Source organism: Phalacrocorax carbo, chromosome Z (assembly GCF_963921805.1).
Source record: "Phalacrocorax carbo chromosome Z, bPhaCar2.1, whole genome shotgun sequence".
Taxonomy (NCBI): domain Eukaryota; kingdom Metazoa; phylum Chordata; class Aves; order Suliformes; family Phalacrocoracidae; genus Phalacrocorax; species Phalacrocorax carbo.
The window spans coordinates 53,187,940-53,196,894 of record NC_087548.1 but is presented as its reverse complement, the minus strand read 5'-3'; positions in this window follow the sequence as shown (position 1 = coordinate 53,196,894).

Here is an 8,955-nt window from a genome sequence, read left to right as displayed (position 1 = left end):
TTGCCATCTTGGGCAGCATTTCCTGTGACATAATGCACAGAGAAGAATTTTGAACTGTTTCTTACACTGCTTATTGGCTGTCTAACTTGAGCTTTTATTTTTTTAATAAAGATACTTGGACACAACAAAGATACTTTGAAATAAAGCAGGTGCCATATGTGGAAGAAAAGATCCTGCAGCTGCACAAACGCATTGCACTTCTGCATGTCTCCTGTTGTGCTTTGTGCTTACCCTGACTGCAGATTTCCTGCTTGTAGGATTGGTCCCAAGGAGCTGTATAAATGTCATAGAACTGGTGCTCTTTGAAGGCACGCTGTGAGGCTGAAGCCTTACCATTCCCCATGGAAACTCACAGATTTAGGCATTTCTTTTCTGTTAGGTTCTCCTAAACTGCCTCATCTGAAATGGATTCTTAATCCTGTGTTACCTTCCTAACTACTACCTACCTTCATTTTTAAAGTGCTCTGGAGAGGAGGACAATTTCTATTTTCTCTTAACAGCATGCAAGAACATATGAAGTACCTTGACTTTCATGCAGCAAACAAAGCATATTACATATGTGTAACTGTTAAACATAGCACAGCCTATTCTAGGAATGCCCGTGAGCTGAGGAGAAGGTAGCAAGGTGTTCAAAGCTCTGGGATAACTGCAAAGAAAGATTGAATGGGTCTGCCTGAAGAGAAGGGACCATAAAGAGCCATTTTCAAAAGCTGTAGAAGATGGGTACAGAAAGGAAGGGATGCATGTGTTCCCTTTCTGTGATTAGTAGGAAATAGAAGTAAACAGGAGGGACGCTAATTGAGGTCACCTGCACAGAATACTGGAGTATTTTACATGTGGAAGTGTGTGAAGCCTTTGACGTTGGGGTTCTCTGAGAACATATCAGACAAATGTCAGCCACTATAGTTTATCCTCTCTTCCAGTTGGAGGGGGTTCCTATTTTCCATGATTCTGTAGTAGTTTTCAATAACTTTCTGCTTTTCCAAAATAGGAATTAGAATACTTTTTTGTATATGAACTTAAGAAATGTTATATTTCTAGAATGTGATACTAGAGCTCATACTGGGAGTGATGGTGAATTGTCACCCCCCTATGGAAAGGATAGGAAACTGTAGCATCTTGAACACTTGAAAAAAGTGATCGTTAACAAGAGTGCAGTGGAGCTCTTGGGAAGGGTATGTCTGAGCCAAAGTGAGGCTGTAGAACAATCTTGTAATTCCTGCACAGAACAGATGATGCTTGGCTGCACAGGGCAGTGAGCTTCTGATGGAGATGCCAACCCTTTTGATCTATCCAGAAGGAATCTGATAGAAGGGCCTGTGTATGTTCCACCCCACTCTTCTTTTAAAGTGAGAAATGGAAGGTAGACAAAACTGTGATGATAAAGGTAGGAGAGACTACTGAAAAAATGGTTGAGTCTTTCTCTGCTGTACAAATGAAAAAAAGTAGCTGATTTCGTTATGCCCTTTCCCTTGAAACGGAGTATGGGAGATGCTGGTGCCTGGTGTTAAAAGCAAACAGTTTGCATCCTTTGCTGCTTTAGAATTCTCTCCCCTTGAAATAAGTCTTAAAGTGTGTCAACTCAAGAGAAAGTCATCTTTTCTTTGCACTGTCAGTTGGAATTGTTTGTTTTGCACAGATGAATTGATGTTAAAGGAGTAACATCTGTGTAATAATACAGATTCCTTCCTTCCAAGGACTGGCTTGTCGTGGTGCAGCGACTGTCAGGAGCTTAGTTTTGTCCTTTATTACTCATTGGCAGAATTCTCTGAGTTCGCACAGCAGTTTAAGAAATTCAGGGACAGCTACCTCACTGTTTAGGCTTGTTTTCTTTCTCTTAATGTAATTCTATCACACTATGTATTGCAGAACAAAATCCATGAACCTGAGGAACTGGATGCAAGTACATGAAAGACTGGCATTCATATTTAATGATCGACATCTTCTGTTTTGGTAAATAGGCACCAGCAGCCGATTTACATCAGCTGATAATCTTGCTTAATAGCATTAGGTTGCCTAATGGTGAGTTCTCTACTGAGGGCAGTTTTATACATAAATGTCCTATTGGTTTAGACTGCAGCAGAGCATGTGAGTTATGAGCTGAATGAGTCTTATGAATCCAAGTCACTGCTGTAATTAAGGAGCGTGGGTGAGAGCTTCCCCCTTGAAAAAAAGTTTTCCCTCAAGAACAAAATTTTCGTTGTTCCTTCCTAACACTGTTGTGGTCGTGCCCATTTTCCTGAAATAATCTTTGCTGCACCTTAAAAGAGAAGTCACATATTTTATCCAGAATTTACTGGCTGAAATGTCATGCCTGGTGCTTTGCAGATCGTACTGCATGCTCCTAACACTCCTCTTCCATTCCTAAAACTTCTGAATACCTTCTTTTATCATCAGAGTAATTAGCTTGAATATTAGTAAGTACCTGTATTTCAGACTTCAGGGGCAGAGGACATTGGTATCACTCAGGGCAGTAATATGTCTGACACTGTACCATGCTGTGCAAAGACATTCAGTTTGGTTCTGAAACAAAGCAGTTTGGAGCTATGGCTGATAACAAGCTGAATACATAGTAACATACGATGATGTTGTGACCAAAGGAGAACAAGTGGGATGTAGAAGAGTGCTAGCATCTGCAGGAAGAGTGAAATGAAACTTTTGTTTCTATGTTCAGCATTACAGCTGGTGTACAGAGATCAGTGTGGGTCCTCACCTGTTAAGGTGGTAGACCAGTTGGAGAGTGTCGAGAGGAAAAACTGTAGGCTATAGAAAACTACCTACAAAGAAATGTTGAAAGAAATGGTGGTGTTTCGGCTGAGAAGGATGTGGCAGGTGCTCCATCCTGTTCATTTGGTTGATAATGCAAGAATGAAGAAGTCTACAGTTCACCATTGACTGGACCATTGTTGTGGTTCAGCCCCAGTCAGCAGCTGAGCACCACGCAGCCGCTCGCTCACTCCCCCCTGGAGGGACGGGGGAGAGAATCAGGAGAGTGAAAGTGGGGCAACTCATGGGTCGAGATAAAGACAGTGTAATAGGTAAAGCAAAAGCTGTGTGCAGAAGCAAAGCAAAACAAGGAATTAACTCACTACTTCCCATGGGCAGGCAGGTGTTCAGCCATCTCCAGGAAAGCAGGGCTCCATCACGCGTAACGGTTACTTGGGAAGACAAACGCCATCACTCCAAACGTCCCTCCTTCTTCCCCCAGCTGTATACACTGAGCATGACGTCATATGGTATGGACTATCCCTTGGGTCAGCTGGGGTCAGCTGTCCCTGCTGTGTCCCCTCCCAGCTTCTTGTGCACCCGGCAGAGCACGGTGAACTGAAAAAGTCCTTGGCCAGTGTAAGCGCTACTTAGCAACAACTAAAACATCTCCACATTATCACCGCTGTTTCCAGCATAAATCCAAAACATAGCCCCATACTAGCTACTATGAAGACATTTAACTCTACCCAAGCTAAACCAGGACAACTGTAGGGAAAGTTTTTAGAATTTAAGGAGAGGGTAGTAGTTTGGGGAAGGGCATAGTATCTCTACCCTTGGAGGCCTTCAAGAATGTGGTTGATTGCTAAACGTCTGGAAGAACTGATGTGATTATGTGTCTTCTTGCCATTACCTGGAATAGGACCCAACTGAGTTTAGGAAATGATTTTCTTATTTCTTTGTTTGCTTTTGATTTCTGTATTTTTTTTTTACTTTTGGGGGGTTTTTGTGGCACCTAAATATTTGATCTGCAAAATTTAGACTGCTGAGAGACTCAGTGGAACATCTTTATCTCATGAGATATGGGTAGTGTTCGCAGGCTAGGGCTGCTACTCTCAGAAGTTTAGTTTGCTGTCCTAAGTGATTAATAGTGCTTATTTCTGGAAGTCCAAGTTTGCCAGGTAGCATTAGGGTAAAAGCTTTCAGGTAGGTATGGATCTCTAAGTTGAGACAAAATCCCAGAATCAGTGGTGTACGTTCAGTGGGGCTTCTGGAGGTCCAATGCCCTTGCTTGAGCAGGGCCTCATACAGCTGATTGCTCAGGACTGTGTCCAGATGGCTTCTGAATATTTCTAGGGATGGAGACTCCACAGCCTCTCTGGGCAACCTGTGCCAGTGCTCTGTCATCCTCACCATTAAAAAGTGTTCCCTGATGTTCAGAAGGGAACATCCTGTGTTTCAGTTCGTGCCCACTGCCTCTTGTTCTGTCAGTGGGCACCACAGGAAAGAACATGGCTCCTTCCTTCTTGCATCCCCCCTTCAAGTATTTGTATACATTGATGAGATCCCCCCAAGGCTTTGCTCAGAAGAGGAAGATTAAAGAAAATGTACCCCTCTGCCCCGTTAAACCATAGACTCATAGAACTGTAGAACCATAGAATGGTTTGGGTTGGAAGGGACCTCAAAGATCATCCAGTGGCTAATGTCTGGTTTTTCATCCGCCAGTACCCCATAGTCCTTCTCTGCAGGGTTGTTCTCAATCCACTCATCACCCAGCCTGTATCCATTTTGGGACTGCCCTGACCCACATGCCTAACCTTGCACTTGGCCTTGTTGAAATTCATGAGGTTCACATGGGCCCACCTCTCTAGCCTGCCAGGGTCCTTCTGGATGGCATCCCTTCCCTCCAGCATGTCAACCATGTCACACCACGTTGTTGGCAAACTTGCTGAGGGTGCACTCAACCCCACTGTTCATGTCACTGACAACGATGTTAACACTGGTCTTAATATAGACCCCTGAGGGAGACCACTCATGACTGGTTTCACACAGACATTGAACCATTGACTGCAACCCTCTGAGTGTGACCATCCAGCCAATTCTTTATCCACTGAGTGGTCCACCTGTCAAATCCATGCCTCTCCATTTCAGACACAAGGATGTTGTATGGGGCAGTATCAAATACTTTGCACAAGTCCAGGTAGGTGGCACCCGTCACTCTTTCCTTATCCACCAACACTGTAGCCCCATTGTAGAAGGCCACCAGATTTGTCAGGCATGATTTGCCCTTAGTGAAGCCATGTTGGGTGTCACCAATCACCTCCTTATTTTCCATGTACTTTAGCATAGTTTCCAGGAGGATCTGCTCCATGATCTTGCCAGACACGCAGGTGAGACTGACTGGCCTATAGTTCCCTGGGTCTTCCTTTTTTCCCTTTTTAAAAATGGGAGTGTTTCCCCTTTTCTGGTCAGTGGGAACTTCAGCAGTCTGCCACGACTTTTCAAACATGACAGATGGTAGCTTAGCAACTTAATTTGTCAGTTCCCTCAGGACCTTCAGATGCATCTCATCAGGTCCCATGGACATGTGCACCTGAAGGTTCTTTAGATGGTCTCTAACCTGGTCTCTGGTGGGTGGTACTTCATTCTCAAAGTCCCTGCTTTTGCATTCTGTGAATTGGGTGGCATGGCTAGAGCACTTGCTGGTGAAGACTGAGGCAAAAAAGTTGTTCAGTATCTCAGTCTTGTCTTTGTCAGTTGTAGCCAGGTATCCTGTTTTATGAGTGATATAGTTTCTTTCATCTTTCTTTGTTGTCCTACGTACCTGAAAAAACTCTTGTTTTTTATATCCCTAGCCAAGTTCAGCTCCAGCTGTGCCTTGGCTTTCCTGATACCCTCCCTGCACTCCTGGGCCATGTGCCTAGAATCTCCCCAGGATCAGAGCCTGCGATCATGATGCTTCCTGCAGTTGAACAAAGAACTCTTCATTGGCATCTCCTTGATCAGGTAGCCTGTAGTAGACCTCAACCACAAAATTTCCTTTGTTTTCTTGGTCTTAAATTTTCACCCATAACCTGAGCATTACTGTCCTTCAAAGACAGCTGTGTGCAATCAACCCTGGTTTTGGCATAGAGTGCAACTCCCCCACTCTCCTTCCTTGCCTGTCTCTTCCAAATAGTTCATAGCCATCAATTGCAGCACTCCAATTGTGTGACTCATCCCAACAAGTTTCTGTGATAGCCATCAGATCATACTTCTCCATCTAGGTAGTGGCTACCAGCTCCTTCTGTTTGTTTCCTATGCTGTGTGCCTTGATATAGAGGCCCCTCACCTAGACTATTGGCCACATCACCTTTTTAGGGGAGTTTGGCCTAATTCACTTGAGGCAATTCACAGGTCTCCCTCTTGCTTCCCAGTGCCTCATAGCCTGGCTCTTCTCTAGTGCTTAGAAGTCCATCCCCTTCCCCTGCTAAATCTAGTTCAAATATAAGTCCAGCCAGCTTATTGGCCAGGACACAACCACAGTTGGTCAGTTCAGCCCCGTCAGCTGTCAACAGGCCTGGTTTCTCAAAGGTATGCCCAAGGAGTCTCCAATTACTAACACCCTCATAGTTTTCTGGTGGCACTGGTGCTAATGCAAGTGGGTGATATGAAAATATTTGAACATTTGGCCTTTCCTAGGTCTTGCACGTAACTCAGACTGTCTTAATTCTCCAGCCCCAGGTCATCATATCTGTTACACAGGAGCACTTCAGGGGGAAAGATTCATCTTCCGGCACTGAGCAGAGATGAGAGTCCACTCCGCTTTGAATTCTGAGATAGATGAGTCTGTCAGCTCAGGGTTGGAAGTAAGGTTTTGTTGGCCTTAACACTAAGCTAAGGTACTACAGGAGGACAACATATTTAAGAGGTATGTGGAGTCCTGACAGGGGAACAGGGTCTGGTAGGAATGAAAATTTGGCTTGCTGGGCTCTATGAAGTACGACAAAAATAGACCACTCTGAAAAACATGGACTGCTTGGGATGGTTTTACAGAGTAAGACAGCTACCATCTTACAGCTGGGTGAGGTAAAATGAAATTTAATGGCCTAATGCTCTTGAAGCTCACATTTTGTTGGAGTCTTTTCTTTTTTAAGTGCTACCAGTTTTCCTTCTTCCAGTAAGAAATAAAGCTTATCAAAATACCGCATATGAGCTTTCACTCTATAGATGCCTATGAAATGAATTTAATTAAATAGCTGGTTCCTGGGGAACTACTTGACTGTTATAGGACTAATGCTGTCTGCTACATGCTCCATGGGCCACTTATTACATTGCTATCTCCCAGTGCGCTGCAAAGGGCATCCACGCCAGGGCTCCGCACAGACCTCCCCGCAGCATCTTAACACCCGCCAGATCACACTGAGGCAGGGCTTTTCCAAAGAACAACAGCTCCGCTTCAACTAGAGCACCCCAGAGGAAACGGCTGGTGCAAGGCATTGCCTCCTTCCTTTCACTTTTGCCAGGGGAACCGAAGCAGGGAGGCTCGTGCCTCTGCTCCTCCGTGGAGCTGGGCCTCCTGCGGCCTCCTGCCCCCATTCCTCTGCCCCGCGGCGTAACAGGACCCAGAGTGGGTGCGCCCCACCCCTTGAGTCCCATAGCCCAGGCACAGGGCACTGCCCTTGCTAGTACCGGAGCGCAGGCTCTGTACCGAGTTTGCGAGGCCTCTGGGTGGAGGAGGGAGTGGGGCCTAGCGGACACGTGAGGAAACGGTGGGCGAAGCAAGCACGGGTGGGGCTAGCAACGCCACCGAGATTGATCGGAATACTGAGACTTTTTCTGCAGCTTTCATGCCTTTCTTTTCTTTTATTGCGTAGCAGTTAGATTTAAGGGGCTGGGATCTCTTGCGGACCAGCCTGAGCCCCAGCTGCTGGCCCAGATGTGGTCTGCCCGGCCCCTGAGGCAGCCTGCCAGTGTCACGGGTGGCGGCGGGGTGGCTTCTTGGGGGCGTGGGAGGGTTCCTCAGGGCTGCCGGCCCTCCTCTTGGGGGCTCGCCGGGGCCCCGCAGGGGAGCGTTCGCTGCCGTGGCTGGGAGTGGAGGGCCCGGGCGCAGCCTCCTCTGGGTCCCCCTGCGGCTCTTCTTGCCACCCGTGGGTGGGAACGGGGGCAGAGGGGGGGCTGCCGGCACCCCCACCAAGGTCTGGGCTGGGGGCAGGAGAGCCCCCCTGGGAGGCAGTGGGGCCGGGGGCAGCCACAGGGCTGCCCTCCCGCTCCTCGGCAGCATGGGTGTCCACCAGTGCCATCCAGTGCTGGGCCTCCCTGCCGCAGCGGTGCACGATGGTCTCAACGAGCCGGTGGACAAAGCTCCTTGTGTGCCTGCCCAGGACGTCCTGCAGCCGCTGGCTCAGGGTTTCCTCGTCCAGGCCAAAGAGGCTCAGGCTGGATAGGATGAGCCTCTGCGCTGCTGCTGCTTCCCAGGCATTCTCAAATATCAGCCACAGCTCCTCTTGCAGCCAGAAGAGCAGGGACTGGAGCAGAAATGGGTGCTCTCGGAAGACGAACACCCAGATGTGGGGATGGAGGCCGCCCACAGGAGCCCTGGGCCCCAGCCCCGCACTCGATGGCTGCGATGGTGCAGGGTGATGGAGGTTGTGTGTGGCTGCGTGTCCAGGAGCTGGGCCTGTCAGGTGGTGGACGACTGGTGGTGCTGCGGGCGGTGGGATGACATGCTCCTCAAAGTCGTTGTCCCCCCGCACCGAGTGCAAGACGGAGGTCACCCTCCTCTTGCAGAGGGGGCACTCGGGCTTGCTGTCTGCCCACCGCAGGATGCAGGGGTAGCAGAATCGGTGGAGGCATGGCATCACGTAGCTGGCCTCCTCCCAGCTGTCCAGGCAGATGGGACAGCGGTCCTCCAGCTCTGCGGCCATGCTCTCCACGAGCTGCGGTGGGCTGGGGGGAGCTGGCGGTGTCGAGGCGCTCCCTCCCATGGGCGCTGCAGCTGCGGGTGTCACGCTAGCAAGGGAAGAGAGGCCAGGGTCATTGGCTGGTCCAGGGAGGGGTGGAAGAAATGCCCAGGTCCCTCCAGAAGAAAACCCTCCCGGCTCCCCACCCCTGGCTGAGGTGTCCCCGCACAGCTCACCTGTGCCGCTGCGAGCGCGTCTCCTGTGTGTCCCGGCTGCCTGAAGCTGGCAGGGTCGGGGAAAATCCTCTGGCGGCTCTGGGGTCGGGCACCGAGAGTTGCAGTGAACAACTGCCCGAGCACGACACCAG